Raw genomic sequence first — 16199 nt, 5'->3', positions numbered from 1 at the left:
TTTAGCAATTAACAAAATGCAAAGTGAATGATCAAAAGAGAAATATAAATCACATCAACATTTGGAGTGACCTCCCTTTGCCTTGAAAACAGTATAAATTCTTCTAGGTACACTTGTACACAGTTTCTAAAGGAACACAGCAGGGAGGTTGTTCCAAACATCATGAGCGAACAAACCACAGATCTTCTGTCAGAGCATTGAGCACATTTTTTGAAATTTTATTTTTCTGAATTCGCAAAATTTTCTGGAAAAGTTGATTAAGGTAGAATAAACTAGCTACAAATCGCATAACTAAAAAGCCTTTAATTGCCTGGAATGTATGTGTCTCATTTCCATCAGGACCTGCTCCTGCGATACCTGCTTCTGTCGCCAGGCGCCACTGTGTTCATTCTGCGGGCGATTCTGATGCTAAAAGAGACATTGAAACCAAAGGCTCTGAAAGGCACAGGCTTTGTCCAGTAGTGATGGGTAAAATGCGATTTTTTGGTGAGCCGGCTCTTTTGGATCGGCTCACCAAAAAGAGCCGGCTCTTTTGGCTCCGAAAATGGCTCTTCATTTCCTATTACCTTTGGCTTTAAATTTGAAGCCAAATTCTGGTATGTTTTAACCCATGATTGTATACCTTTTAGTAAAAATCTACACATGTGCCTATTTATGACATAAAACAGAATAGTTTCCAGAATAACCAGATTTTATATTATTTGCTGTAAAAACTTTAACAAACACAAAATGAACATGCAAAATACCAACAAGATACTAATTATCAGTGCCACATTTTAAAGCTACCTTCACACTTGGCAAGTTCGCTGTGGGCTGTCTGCTGCAAACAGTCTGCAGCAAAACTGCAGTGTCAAATGTGGCATCTGCATCCAGGTGGATTTAGATAAGGAATTTGCTGCGGAATTCACCCGTCCATTGACTGCAATGAATTTCGCATATCGGATATTCTGCACATATTCACATGCTGCTGCTGAAGCCAATTTCACACCTCATGTCAGATTCTGAATTTTTCCACGAAGTGAGAATGTGTTTTGGATAAAAACCATTGCCACTGTTGGCTTCTGTAAATGCCATGGAATTTCCACGCTGATGATCTGCATGGAAACTCCGCTGCAAATCCACGAAGTGTGAAGGCAGCCTAAAATTGTCTTTAGGGCCCATTAGATAGATAAACTAAGTGCCATAGCTTGGATGGACTGATTCAGTTTATTTCTTCTGTTATTATCTGTTTTGGAAAAGACTGTTTTTTTGGTGTCCCATCAAGGACCAATGTCTTTTGCCATCACTAATATAATGTCATTAAAGGGGTTGGATCACATGGGCATTAGTGCCATTAATTGAAGAGAACTTTTTAAAATAGGTATATTCTCCATATACTTATTTTAAAAATTCTGCTTCAATCCTGCTGGTATTCCATAAAAACCTATGTAACTGTTTACATGGGTTTCCATGGAAGTTGTCCTGTGCCGGAGCCCTATTCAGCAAAAGACACACAGGATGCGACCATGTTGTCGGCCAGCGCTCGCTGACTGACCGCATGGACCATGCAGCACCCGAGCCTGCGATCTAGTGATGCTCAATCCAGCGATGGTATGTTTGCAGAGGAGATCCTTATCTGCCCTGCCCATATGCATCGCTGGATCATTTGTTCTCTTCCATTCAAGTGAATGAGAGAGAACAAGGGACGCACATTTACATCCGCTGTTTCTCCCTCGCTCAGCGAGGATTTACAAGCTGGCGGTAAATAACTATAATCAGGCTAAATCCAGATGTCAGTGTTCCTTTAATAAAGTGCCTGACTGCTGCTTGCTTGTCACAGATTGGAGGGGGGCGGGGCTGTGAGTCAGTGCTATGTGCGGCAGCAGGAGGAGCAGCCATTCTCAGTCTCCTGGATAAGATCAGAGTGACTACTGCCGGGAGGGAGGGGCCGGGAGGGGCGGGGACAGAGGGGGAGGGGCCGGGAGGGGCGGGGTCAGAGGGGACTGACTGTGGAACGTGAACTGGCAAAGAGCCGTTTAAATTTCAATTGGCTCCCTGCCAGGAGCCGACTCATATGATTCACTATAAAGAGCCGGCTCTTAGAGCCGGCTCGTTCAGGAGCTACCCATCACTATTGTTCAGCCACTTAGATTTGGGTGGCTGAGACCTGTAGTGCCATCCTGTCTGGGAGTATGGGTGTGTGTGCTGTCCAGCTGGAGTTATAAGCTCCCTGCTCCATGGAGCACAACACCCTTATTTTAGTTTCCACCTTACTGCTGGAAGCTGCCAGATATAGTCTTGTATTTCTCTGGTTCAGTCCTGTCTGTTTAGCTCCTTGCTGTTTCATTGCTCTTTGTTTTGACCTCGGCTTATGTTTTCTGATTATTCTTAAGGATCCTGATATTGACATTTACGCGACTTCTCAGCTTTGACCACGCTTGGCAACCATTCCTGCCTCTGGTTTGCATCTCCAGACGGCAGCCCTTCCGTAGGTAGCAATCCACTGGTCCCCGGTGTAAGTCCAGATCCCTGCATATGGGTTAAAGGGTGTCAGCCTGTCAGGGTTTCTACCTGCCAGATGGAGTGGTTTGTGCCAAGCCTGTCCGAGGTTGCCTTTTTGAGCCTGTGGCCTGTGACAGATGTTACTATACCTGTTAGAGTCTATTGAACCCATTTTAAGAATGTAACATTCTGAGGTCTCCTAGGACTGTAGCAAACACAGTAGTATTAATAATTTCAAAGTGACTTCATCATGAAAATGGATGGTAACCTGTTAGTAACCAACAGCCCACTTAAAGGGAACCTGTCATGTAAAAAATGCTGTTAACCTGCAGATATGGGGTTAATTTGCAGGTTAATAGCATTCTTAAACCATGCGGCTGCCGCCCTGCTGCCAGGAGGAAATTAACTTTCAGTCACAGGGGTGGCGCTGGCATGATTTCAGTCACTGCTCTGTGCCCCTGGCATTGACTGACAGCAGACCCTAATGATGAGCGAACTGTCAGTCGTTGCAGGAGCATGGTTATAGTGGCTGTTCTCTATGCACAGAACTGTGACTGAAATTATGCCGGCATCTCCCCTATGACTGAAAAATTTAATTTCCTCCCGGTAGCGGGGCTCTCAGTGTGACTGTCTCACGGTGTCAGAATGCTACTAATCTGCAGATTAACCCCATATGTGCAGGTTAATAGCATTTTTTTTACATGACAGGTGTTACACCCAATGGTGGTGCACGTGGATTTGTGGACTGACTGTGCCACAGGGTCAGGCCTGCCTAGGTAGGGACATAGCTAAGTGGCTACCTGGTGTTCACTGGAGCTCCTGATGGTGGAGACAGGCTGGGCTGCAGGTAGCCGGCAGGTACCACTCCTAAGCAGATCCCGGTACTGCAGCTGCTGACCCCAGGGGTCAGGTTAGCTGACACAGCATCGGGCTCCGTTCAGACTAATAGGCTTCATATACTGACATGGAGACTCAGGCAGGTACTTCAGAGATAGGCTGTAGTAGTCCGGATACATGGGATACTTGTATAGGGAAACGTTCAGATATTGACCGCACAGGAACCAGGAGACTGCAGGAACAGGACTGGCTGCACCAGGACCAGGGGACAATGTGCAGGCACTTGCAGAACCTTATCTTGCTTTATGTGTTTTTTGGTTCCGGACACCTTCACTTAGTAGTGAGCCTAGTCTTTCTTATTGGACAATGTGCAGGCACTGGCCATACTGGGACCAGAGGGGACTTAGGTGAAAGGACTGGCTGCACCAGGACCAGGGGACAATGGGCAGGCACTGGCCACACTTGGACTAGGGGAGCAGGTTCAGACACTGGCCGCACTCAGACCAGGGGAGCAGGTTTAGGCATTGGCCGCACTCAGACCAGTGGAGCAGGTCCAGGACACCTAACAACTCACTAGTACGGGAGACTACATACGAATGAAAGCTGTTGCTTTGGCGACTCCTTGAAGGGGAGGGAGTCTTTTATACAAGATGCCTCTCAGCAATTGGCTTTGAGCCATCTTGCAGGTGTACTCAGACACTAAATGCTATTCGCTGCCAGCATTTTACTATGTGCGCGCTGCCCCTTTAAGAACGCCCGTGCACAGTAGGCGCGCTGCTAGGAAGTCCACCATGTACAAGCAGGAGACATGCCAGCAGAATGGGACCATGCCACGGGGTGGGAGCAGTGAGTATGCCAGAATCCCTGCATGGAGGTGAAGGGAAACAATGCAGGGGAGCTGGCAATAGTGTTACACCAGGTTTCCTTTAAGAACACATTTTACCCAGACCACTAACTGAAACTGATTTGGGTCGCTGTTAGAATTCCTATAATCCTATAATCCTTCTGTGACTAACTCAAGTGATGCCCCAAATAATTCATAATGCCCTCCTTTTTTTCCTCATTAATGTATTTGCTGGAGGCATAGAAGGCCTATTGTGGCCTGCGCTTAGTAGTAATAGTGCCAGTGGTAGTGCTGCTTCTGCTAGTGGCTCCCACATTCAGAGCCATGGTAAGGTGTTTTTTTTTTACTACGTTGTCTATTGCCATTGTCACTATTTCTTTTACCATACATTTTATACAGCACTTGAGCAAATGCTAGAGAGATAAGAACATATACAGAAAACAAAATGTGGGAGCACGTAGTAGTATAAGTGTGGCATGTATGGTTGTCAAATTGGACTAATAAGACAAATGTACAAAAACAAACATGTATAATTAAATGTAGAATTTGTTTTTATATATATTTTTCTAGCAAAATTCAACCATCTTTCCAAAAATGATGTGATAAGAAATGATAGGTACTGTAGGTACATGTCCAAAATCCCAGTGTCCTCAACAGGGTACTATATCACAGTGGCAAATCTAACATCTTTTTATCTACCAAAATTGATAACATATCAGATAATATTGTTATGTTGTATCTAGTGGGGGACATCTGAGTGCCCTCACATGCAGTCTAATTGGTAGTAGGAAATTGATTTTAAGATGACAGTGGGCACTCTAACCCATTGGGCCCCTGTGCAGCTGCATAGTTAGGTGAATCCGCCCTTGGTTGTATTATTGTAAGTGAAATATTTTGTCTCCTCATCTCAAACACAGATTGATCATTGTAAAAATACAGCAGAGCAATGTCTGAGTCTGCTGTAGATGAGAACCTACGGTCATTAAGTCAAGAGAAAGAATCAAGTTTTCCTTGTGACCTGTGACTGACATTACGGTTACGTAATCTTTTACATCACTCCAGTGGAAAGACCTTTCACAGGTGCAGTGAAATCTGGGAATGTCACTCATCAAAAGTCTCACATATAACTGAAATGTAAATGATAAATTCTAATAAGCTCTGACCTGTCTTACTGCACTTGCGGTCAACCATGCTCTCCTATGTGTGGTGAGACAATAGCAGGTAAGTACATGCTGGGGAGTAGTGTACAGGTGTCTGTAATACTAATGAAGACAATGTTTTCTACTACAATACAATATGCAGAGAATCTATTGCAACTTGATGTCCTTCAATAATCCCTCCGCCTCATGCAGAATCATACATAACAATAGTTCTCTGAAAATAAAGATCCGATCTGTAAGTGGAATACATCTACAACTAAAAGTTATAAGTACTGGACCTTCCAATAAGATTAAAATGGTTACAATATAACTGTGCCATGTTGTTTAACTATTAACTAGAGATGAAATCTCAAATTTGTCAGCTTCACCGAATTTTTCCAAAAAACTGTGATTACCAGTAAATCGAGCCGCTGTGAATCCAAAATAATGCAAGGCCTCCAGTTATCCTGAAAGATGTTTTATGCATATTAAAATGTAAACATAATTTAAAAATTATACCTTTTGTGGGGAAGATACCTATTATGCTTGTGCATGTGGATTTTTGGCAAGAAGTGGTACAAAAATTATACCTTTTTGGAAGCAGAAACAGGTTTGTTTTTTGGAAAATGAAGATAATGTAGTTTTTTTAACCCCTTCCCGACCCGTGTCACAGCGTCTGTGACATGGAAATCGGTGCGTTCCCGACCCATGTCACAGCGTCTGTGACATGGAGGGATCGCACCCCTGCTGCGCGTGCGAGCGGTGTCACTCAGGTGTCACAGTTGCTGATGCAACTAGACAACCTGTAGTTGACCCCACGGGGGTGGATTAACCCCCCCCGTGCCTAGGACCCCTCCGATTGGCAGTTTCACTTTCACTTTAGTGAAACTGCCAATCGGAATGAATTAAATATTTCACCAATGGAAATTGGTGAAATATTTACAATCTGGGCATGGCCTGATGCATATAGCATCAGCCTTTGGCTGGGGGGAGTGTCACCTCTGTCCCCCTCCCCCAGATCTGATTGGGGCTAGTGTCCATGTGACGCTAGCCTTCCAATCAGATGTGGAGGGGGTTGTTTACAATGGCTGACCAAGCTCCCCAGCTTCATCCCATCCGTGGAAGCTGAGGAGCTTGGTCACCCGCCGATCTGCTGCGGCCAACGCCGCCACTGATCTGCCTCCGCCACCGATCCGCTTCCGCCCCCCATTGCCGCCGCCGTCACCGATCTGCCGCCGGTAATATTTCCCCCCTGTCCGACTCCAGCCCCCACTTAGCCCCCGACGCCCCCCTCCATCCCCCTCCACTCCCCCTCCACCCCAGTCCAATTTCATACCTGCACCCCGACCTCCGCTCCCTCCGCTCCCTCTCCCACGTCTTCATCCACCGGCTGGTGCTCTCCTTCTGCCAGCCGGTGTAAGGTGATCACAGGCAGCAGCAGGCTCACTGTAAATCCCACCCACCATTCCTCCCAGTGATCATCCCCCCGTCCCAGTGATCACCCCCCCGTCCCAGTGATCACCCCCCCTGCTGCTGCTGGCCTCCTACCCCCCTTGCTGCTGCCGGCTCCTGCCCCCCTTTCTGCCCCCTTCTGCCCCAGTGATCACCCCCCTGCTGCTGCTACTGCCGGATTCCTGCCCCCCTTTCTACCCACTCCTATGCCTGCCCGCCCCCTCCTGCACCCCGTGTGCCTGAGCGTGCCCCGTGTGCCTAAGCGCGCCCCCTCCTTCGCCCCCTCTGCCTGAGCGCACCCCGTGTGCCTGAGTGTGCCCCCTCCTGCGCCCCGTGTGCCTGAGCGCGCCCCGTGTGCCTGAGTGCACCCCCTCCTGCGCTCCCTCTGCCTGAGTGCGCCCCGTGAGCCTGAGCGTGCCCCGTGTGCCTGAGTGCGACCCCCCCTGAACCCCGTGTGCTTGAGCGTGCCCCGTGTGCCTGAGTGTGCCCCCTCCGGGGCCCGTGTGCCTGAGCGCGCCCCGTGTGCCTGAGTGCACCCCCTCCTGCGCCCCCTCTGCCTGAGCGCACCCCCTATGCCTGACCGTCCCCTATGTCTGACCGTCCCCTACACCTGACCGTCCCCTACACCTGACTGCAGAAGTTTACACCAAGCACTCACACATACACACACACGTACACTCACACTATAATAAAGTTTTGACTTTTTTTACACACGCACACAGCACACAAAATATCCCGCCCGTCCCGCTCATCCCAGTCTAGAGTGTACACAGCTGATGAGGCATATTCCATTATTGCCTCCGAAGCTGATAGTGAAGGAGAAGACCCCATGTTCCTCTATTCCTCCCATTCTTCCTCCTCCAGTGACACCGACCCGGCACCAAGACGACGTCAGAGGTCAAGACATCGTCCGGAGGCCATGGAAGAAGACCCACAGCCATCTGTGAGTAACCCTCAACCTGGTGCTAGTCACGCCCAACCTAGCACCAGGGCCCCCGTGTGGACCCCTGTCCCTGAAAATTACACTCCACAGATTCCTGATTTCCTTCCCCAATAAGGAATCCAGTTCGAGACAGCAAACCTCAGGGAAATAGACTTTTTCAAAGTCTATTTGTCTGATACCATTGTCAGTCTCATGGTGGAGCAGACCAATATCTAGGCCCAACAGTTTTTGGCAGCAAACCCAAATTCAATGTTTTCTACTTGGAGTCCCGTTGACTCAGTAGAAATGTTGAAATATTGGGGACTGGTACTTGACATGGGGATTGTGAAGAAACCAGAAATCCGCCAATACTGGAGTACCAATATTTTATATCAAACTCCAGTGTTCGGAATGGTGATGACCCGCAAAAGATTTGAGGTCATTCACAAATTTTTACATTTCAGGGATAACGCGGACAGCCTTCCCCGCGATGACCCGAATTTTGACAGTCCTTTGACGCTAATTGAGCAGCCTCTCCCATAGGGTGAGAGCCGAGCCCAATGTATTGGCAACATGGTTGTGGTGATGTTCAAAGACAAAAGGGACGTCTTTTTTTTTACCACAATCCATGGTCCCGGCACCACGGCCACCACCATTAGAGGTACCCCAGCTCCGGTCCACAAACCGGACTGTGCCCTGGGGTACAACAAGCACATGGGGGGAGTTGATCTTTCTGATCAAGTCCTCCAGCCCTTCAGTGCCATGTGGAAGGCGAAGGTTTGGTATAAAAAACTGGCCGTGCACATCGTTCAAATGCCACTGTATAACACATACGTGCTATCACGATGTGCAGGCCAGACCACCAACACCTTCCTCAATTTCCAGGAGGCGGTGATAAAGGCCCTGATTTTTAGAGGTGAAGAAGAAGCGGGCCCCAGCACCCCTGGAACTCAAGTTTCCCCTGTGGTACCAGGGCAACATTTTCCCGGTGAGGTCACAGTAAGAAAAAGGTGCCGGGTCTGCCATAAAAGGGGGATAAGAAAGGTCACCCGTTTCCAATGTGAAACGTGGCCTGACAAACCGGGACTGTGTTTGAATGAATGCTTCAAAATTCATCACATGTCCCCGGACTAAACACATCCTGACCTTCCCTACAGAACTCACCCACACTAGCATGACATACACAACATAACACACATACACACAACAACCTCAAGTACACTACAACACACACACCAACCTATGTCAGGTTGGTGTGTGTGTTGTAGTGTATGTGAGGTTGTTTGTGTGTGTGTGGTGTATACACTACACTATACCACACCACACACCATATTGACATACACTACAAAATTTGTGAAGCACCTGGGGGTGCTCACTATGCATCTAGATAAGTTCCCTTGGGGGTCTAGTTTCCAAAATGGGGTCACTTGTGGGGGAGCTCCAATGTTTAGACACACAGGGGCTCTCCAAACGCGACATGGTTCCAATTTGCTAGCGGACACCATGTCGCGTTTGGAGAGCCCCTGTGTGCCTAAACACTGGAGCTCCCCCACAAGTGACCCCATTTTGGAAACTAGACCCCCCAGGGAACTTATCTAGATGGGTGGTGAGCATTTTGAACCCCCAGGTGCTTAACAAATTGATTCATAAAAATAAAAAATAAAATTTCGAGAAAAATTTTCTTTTAGCCTAAATTTTTTAATTTTCACATGGGTAACAGGATAAAATGCATCCTAAAATTTGTTGGGCAATTTCTTCTGAGTACACCGATACCTCATATGTGGTCATAAACCACTGTTTGGGTGCACGACAGGGTTCAGAAGGGAATGAGCGCCATTTCACTTTTTGAATGGAAAATTAGCTCCAAAAGTGAAATTGCGCTCCTTCCCTTCTGAGCCCTGCCATGCGCCCAAACAGTGGTTTATGACCACATATGAAGTATCGATGTACTCAGGAGAAATTGCCCAACAAATTTTAGGATCCATTGTTTCATCTTAATTACAGATAATAAGAAAAAAAAGTACCCTGTAAATTATTACGCTATTTCTCCCAAGTATGGCAATATTCTAGATGTGGTCATACACTTATGTTTCGACACATGGCAGGGCTCAGAAGGGAAGGAGCCCCATTTGGCTCTTAGGGAACAGTTTCCTGGTGTAGTTTGTGGGCACCATTTGTAGGGCCCAAAAGCTTCCAAAACAGCAGAAATACTCAAAAAGTGACCCCATTTTGAAAATTACAAGCAAAGAAATCGTCTATAGATGTAGTGACAATTTTGTTCCCATGTTTTTTTCCAGAAAAATCTAATAGATGCGCCTTTTCTGTGGCGGCTGCGGGCTGCTATTTTTAGGCTAGGGAGGACCAATATCCATGGCCCCTTCCCAGTCTGAGAATACCAACCCCCAGCTGTCTGCTATAGCTTGGCTGATTGTCAAAAATTGAGGGGACCCCACGCCATTATATTAGTTATTTATTTAAATAAATATTATCTCTTTGAGGCAGCATGTAATCTCCTACATGCTATTCATGTATGGATGTATACCTTCAGAATGCACTGAAACTTGCCACAACTTTTATCTAATGATTCTATGAGCAATCACTCTTTGTGTGGCTCAATATCTTACAAAGTTGTTTGACGCTGTATTATTTATTCCTATAACTCTATCCATAATACAGCAATGTGCACAAAGTTTTTTTTTACTTGTGTTTACAAAGGTTCTTCAACTTAAAACAATTATTAAACCTCAGAGATGGTTATAAAATATTAAAAATAAATTAATAAAAGAATGTATAGTTAAAGACCAACTCCAGCAAAATCAGCACAGTCAGGTGACAGGAACAGGGAATCAACTAATACACATCAAATGATGTCCTGTTCCAAAGAGCACCAGAGTAGCCTGTGGTGGAGCCGTGGATAAAGTAGTAAGTATAGCTTCTTTCATTATTTTTTTAAAGGTTCATGCAGATGAGCGTTTTTTCAGTTTAAGTGTGATCCAACAGAACATCAGACCGTATGAGAATGTTAGTCTATGGGGCCATGCACATTTTAGATTTTTTCCTCAGACAGAGTCTGACTAAGGAAAAGGTCACAGCATGCCCGAGTGTGATTCGATATTCAGATTGCACTCTGCCATGTAAAACAATGAGTCATCTTAAAACATCGGACTGCACTCGGGTTACATCTGAGTGCAGTCCGATTTCCATGGACTGACAGAATGTGGAAGATGAAGACATTGTTTTCTCTATCTTCTCCTCATCCGAGAGAATCTGATCACACTGTGCTGACACTCTGATTAAACTCTGATCAGAGTCTGATTAGAGTGTCATTTGCTTAACCTCTTTTATGCTAATGGTAATGATGTCATTTCCTTGGATGTCTTTATTATGTTCAAATTGCATGTGATTGTCCACAATTGACAAACACCTTTGAAAGGCTGAAACGTTTTGCTACCTGACACCCCTGACACCCCTGACACCCCTGTCCCCTTCACGTGAGTGTGGGACCTGCTTTCTATCTTGGAATACAATTCCTTCACGAGCACCACCTTGTAATTCCGGAGTGCCAACTACTTCTTATTATCATTTGCAGATTTGATTCTCTCGGAAGAGAAAATATAAGCTTGTCTGCACCTGCCCTAAGTCTGACAAACCCAATTGCTTGCTTGGCATAAAATGATCTAAATCATTGCTAGATGGCATCTAAGTGAAGTGCTGCAGGAGATGGCTAACTAAGGCTATGTGCGCATGTTCAGGATTTGAATGCAGAAATTTCTGCAGCGTTTCTGCATCTCTTGGCAGGAAAAACGCTGCGGAAAAAACATGCGTTTTGACACGCTTTGACACATTCTGACATGTTTTTAATGCGGTTTTAATGCATTATTTGATGCATTTTTGTACTTCAATGAATGCTTTTTGGACCAAAATAAAGATATTTGAAAAAAGAAACGTGGGACATCGCTTTAACCCTTGGATTGCCATCAGACCTGGGGTGACTATATTGGTTAAAGAATGTGTCTGTTGTATTTCAAATAAAGTGTTTACTCTGTGTGTATGTTTATTTAACTCTTTACTTTACTTTAATTAGGTTTGGTAATGAAAGGGTCTGATTGACACCTTGTCATCACCAAACAAAAGGCCTAGGTGTCAGCTAATCCCATAAACCCAATCTTCATTAGCATTTCTATTTAAGTCATTTCTGGGGCAGCTGAGAGCTGCTTTTTTTAGCCTAGGAAGGTGCCATTAGGCAAACATGTTCCCTGTCTATTAATAACAGCTTACAGCTGTTTAGTTAGCCACTACATCCCCCCGATTAGTAACAAGCAGCACTTTGGACTAAGCATATTTTAGCTACGTCCAAAACGTTGTGCTCTAATGCCGCACTTTTGATGTCAATACTTGCGGATCCACCGCATGTAATGACACTTCATTCGGTCAAAATCTGCAGAAATTGACATGCTGCAGGTGAGTTTGGGTACGTGCCTACGATCAGGAGCCGCTACGGGTTTGAAGTTGCGTGTTTATGCAGCGTCAAACCCCCAGCATCAAGATGTTACAGCATAGTGGATGGTATTTCTAGAAATCCCATGTCCACTATGCGTGCATCTAAGGCTATGAATCACCTGCGGACACTGACATGCGGCTCGTCTTTCAGGACCGCAGCATGTCAAATTCTGTTGCGGAGTCGCTGGTTTCCGCAACAGAAATTTGATCACTAGAATGTATTGAATGCGGTAAATCCACATGGTTCAGTGAACACATGTGGATTTACCTGCATTCAATAGAATGCCACATTTTAGATGCAGCAAAAATATGCTGCATCCAAAGCGCTGCGTCGTCCGGATCGTGGGTACATAGCCTAAAAAATAAAAGTAAATGGTGTGGGCTCCCACATCATTTTCACAACCAGCAGAGGGAAAGCCAACCACTGGGAGCTAATATTTGTAGCTGGGGAAGGGGCCATTAGCCAAAAATATTCCCTAGTTATTAATAGAGATGAGCGTTGTTCTACTCGAACTGTTCGCCAATCTCAAATTCGAGCTGTTTTGGGCGGTGTTCGAGCCGGTCGGCGAACACGAACAATTTGAGAAAAATTCGGCTGTTCGAGGTTATGTTCGATAACTGTTCGTGCACCAAAATCATAACTGGATTTTTTCTCAGTAATGATGAAAATTAATGTTAATACGCAGTTTGAGTGTACAGCGGGGTGGGGGGAGGGGCAGGGGATGGATCTCTGCAGGAACAATGAAGATCTCCATTTTTTTTTCTCTTTCCCGCATTTGCAGTGGGGAGGTGCAATCTGTCAGCCTATCAGCAGCGCACACACGGAGCGAAGTGCTTTTTTTCACACAAGCAAGGGCATGTGTGATTGGCAGTGTATGTCACATGTCCTTGCCCTATAAGACCAAGCCATTTTCCCCGTCGCCACCATTTTCTCACTGCTGCAGCTGCGTGTTAGACGGCACCGCTGTTGCTGTGTGCGCTATACCTTGTTAATTTCAAGCCAATTTTCGCACAAATATACAGATAGCTTGGGAGTAGGGAATAGTTGTGATTGCAGTCTTTTTAAGGACTAGGTTACAGCATTTCCTACGACTTTTATCAAGCAGGTCTGTGCTCTTAAATAGATAGATTGTGGGAGTAAAGACTAATAGTAATTGGAGTCCTTTTCAGGACTAGGTTACATCAGTTCCTATCAGTTTTTGCCAGGCAGGTCTGTGCCAGTGCTGTGCAAGTTTTTTTCACAGCATTTGGCTGAATCTAGCAAAGCTAATCCTTTTTGGCCTATTGCAGAGTGTGTTAGTCAGTGGAGTAGCCTATCTGTGTTGCAAGATATACCACCTGTGTATAGAATACCAATTTTTTTACTGCACCTAGTGAAGTAAAATCTTTTGGGCATAGCATCATTCTATTAGTCCATCTATACTGACCTCCATCAGGTTGCAAACTGAATATAATTTTTTTCTGCATCTAGCTCTGAAAAAATATTTGGGCTTCTAGCAGTGTGTGGGACGTGGTCTATTAGTCCATCTATACTGACCTCCATCAGGTTGCAAATTAAAAATAATTTTTTTCTTCATTTAGCTCTGAAAATATATTTGGGCTTCTAGCAGTGTGTGGGACTTGTTCTATTAGTCCTTCTATACTGACCTCCAGCAGGTTGCAAATTGAATATAATTTTTTTCTGCATCTAGCTCTGAAAAAATATTTAGGCTTCTAGCGGTGTGTGGGACTTGGTCTATTAGTCCATCTATACTGACCTCCATCAGGTTGCAAATTAAAAATAATTTTTTTCTGCATCTAGCTCTGAAAAAATATTTGGGCTTCTAGCAGTGTGTGGGACTTGGTCTATTAGTCCATCTATACTGACCTCCATCAGGTTGCAAATTAAAAATAATTTTTTTCTGCATCTAGCTCTGAAAAAATATTTGGGCTTCTAGCAGTGTGTGGGACTTGGTCTATTAGTCCATCTACACTGACCTCCATCAGGTTGCAAATTAAAAATAATTTTTTTCTGCATCTAGCTCTGAAAAAATATTTGGGCTTCTAGCAGTGTGTGGGACTTGGTCTATTAGTCCATCTATACTGACCTCCATCAGGTTGCAAATTGAATAAAAAAATTTTCTGCATCTAGCTCTGAAAAAATATTTGGGCTTCTAGCGGTGTGTGGGACTTGGTCTATTAGTCCATCTATACTGACCTCCATCAGGTTGCAAATTAAAAATAATTTTTTTCTGCATCTAGCTCTGAAAAAATATTTGGGCTTCTAGCAGTGTGTGGGACTTGGTCTATTAGTCCATCTATACTGACCTCCATCAGGTTGCAAATTAAAAATAATTTTTTTCTTCATTTAGCTCTGAAAAAATATTTGGGCTTCTAGCAGTGTGTGGGACTTGTTCTATTAGTCCTTCTATACTGACCTCCAGCAGGTTGCAAATTGAATATAATTTTTTTCTGCATCTAGCTCTGAAAAAATATTTGGGCTTCTAGCGGTGTGTGGGACTTTGTCTATTAGTCCATCTATACTGACCTCCATCAGGTTGCAAATTAAAAATAATTTTTTTCTGCATCTAGCTCTGAAAAAATATTTGGGCTTCTAGCAGTGTGTGGGACTTGGTCTATTAGTCCATCTATACTGACCTCCATCAGGTTGCAAATTAAAAATAATTTTTTTCTGCATCTAGCTCTGAAAAAATATTTGGGCTTCTAGCAGTGTGTGGGACTTGGTCTATTAGTCCATCTATACTGACCTCCATCAGGTTGCAAATTGAATAAAAAAAATTTCTGCATCTAGCTCTGAAAAAATATTTGGGCTTCTAGCGGTGTGTGGGACTTGGTCTATTAGTCCATCTATACTGACCTCCATCAGGTTGCAAATTAAAAATAATTTTTTTCTGCATCTAACCCAGCCAATAGTTTTGGCCTAATACCACAGTTTGGCCACTCAGCTCTGCTCGGTTACCATCCATTGTTTTTTTGTGCAAACAACTCCAGAGTTGTGAATTAGTTAACCACCAAAATGAGAGGAAAAAGGCCTGCTGCTGGTGGAAAAGGGAATAGGCGTGTTGGGAAGGGGAAAAAAGGTTGTGTCCGTGGGGTAGGTGCAGAAGAAAGACCATCTTCCAGCCAAACTAAAATGTCTACTTCTTTTAGCGGACAATGTGATAAGATCCCTTTCTTACGGCCACGCCAATCGCTACAAATTCCAGATGAGGCACAAAAACAGCAGGTGCTTCAACGGATATCAAGTGCTCCTTTAAGTGGGCTCTCCTCCACATCAACTTCAACATCACAAATACTCCAGTCCTCAAAGGTGTCACCCAAATCGCACTTGCTTCCTCACAGCTCCCAAATCTCCAGCTGCCCGTCTGAGTATGAGGTAGAACAGATGGTTGAGTCTGCAGAGCTGTTTACTCATACTATAGCCTGGGAATCAGAGGTCGACTCCAGCGCTTCTGTGAATCCAGACGAGGAAATGATCTGCACTGATGCCCAGAATATTTATGAGTCGGATCCAGGACCAGACGCAGAAGGTTCTGACCATAATGTAGACCCTCATTCCCAAACTGTAACTCCTGTTGGTGGAGACAATGAGGAAGACGATGATAAGACTCAAATACCTGATTGGAGCGACAACTTTAGTTTTTTGTCAGGGCATAAACAGGTTGGCTCTGAGGACGACGGGTGTGATAACGCACAGGGTGATGATGATGAGGTCGGAGATCCCACTTACTGTCAACCCACAGTCAGCCAAGACATGAGGTCAGCAGAGGAGGTGGAGGAAGATGCTAGTGACGACGAGGTCAGGTTGCGCCTTCCTGGACAGAGACGTAGTACTGGAAGCACGTCAACAACTGCATCCTCAAACACAACTCTGCCTCTCACCACAAGTCGTGGTGGCTCTTCAGGTCGCATGGGTGCTAAGCCTTGCATAGCCTGGGCATTTTTTCAGATCGATAAAGATGACCCAACTCGTGTTATCTGTAACATTTGTCAGCAAAAGCTAAGTAGAGGCCAAAAAATACAT

Source organism: Phyllobates terribilis, unplaced genomic scaffold, assembly GCF_046119375.1.
Source record: "Phyllobates terribilis strain yellow unplaced genomic scaffold, ASM4611937v1 Scaffold_11__3_contigs__length_659146591, whole genome shotgun sequence".
Classification (NCBI taxonomy): domain Eukaryota; kingdom Metazoa; phylum Chordata; class Amphibia; order Anura; family Dendrobatidae; genus Phyllobates; species Phyllobates terribilis.
This window is presented reverse-complemented; position numbering follows the sequence as displayed.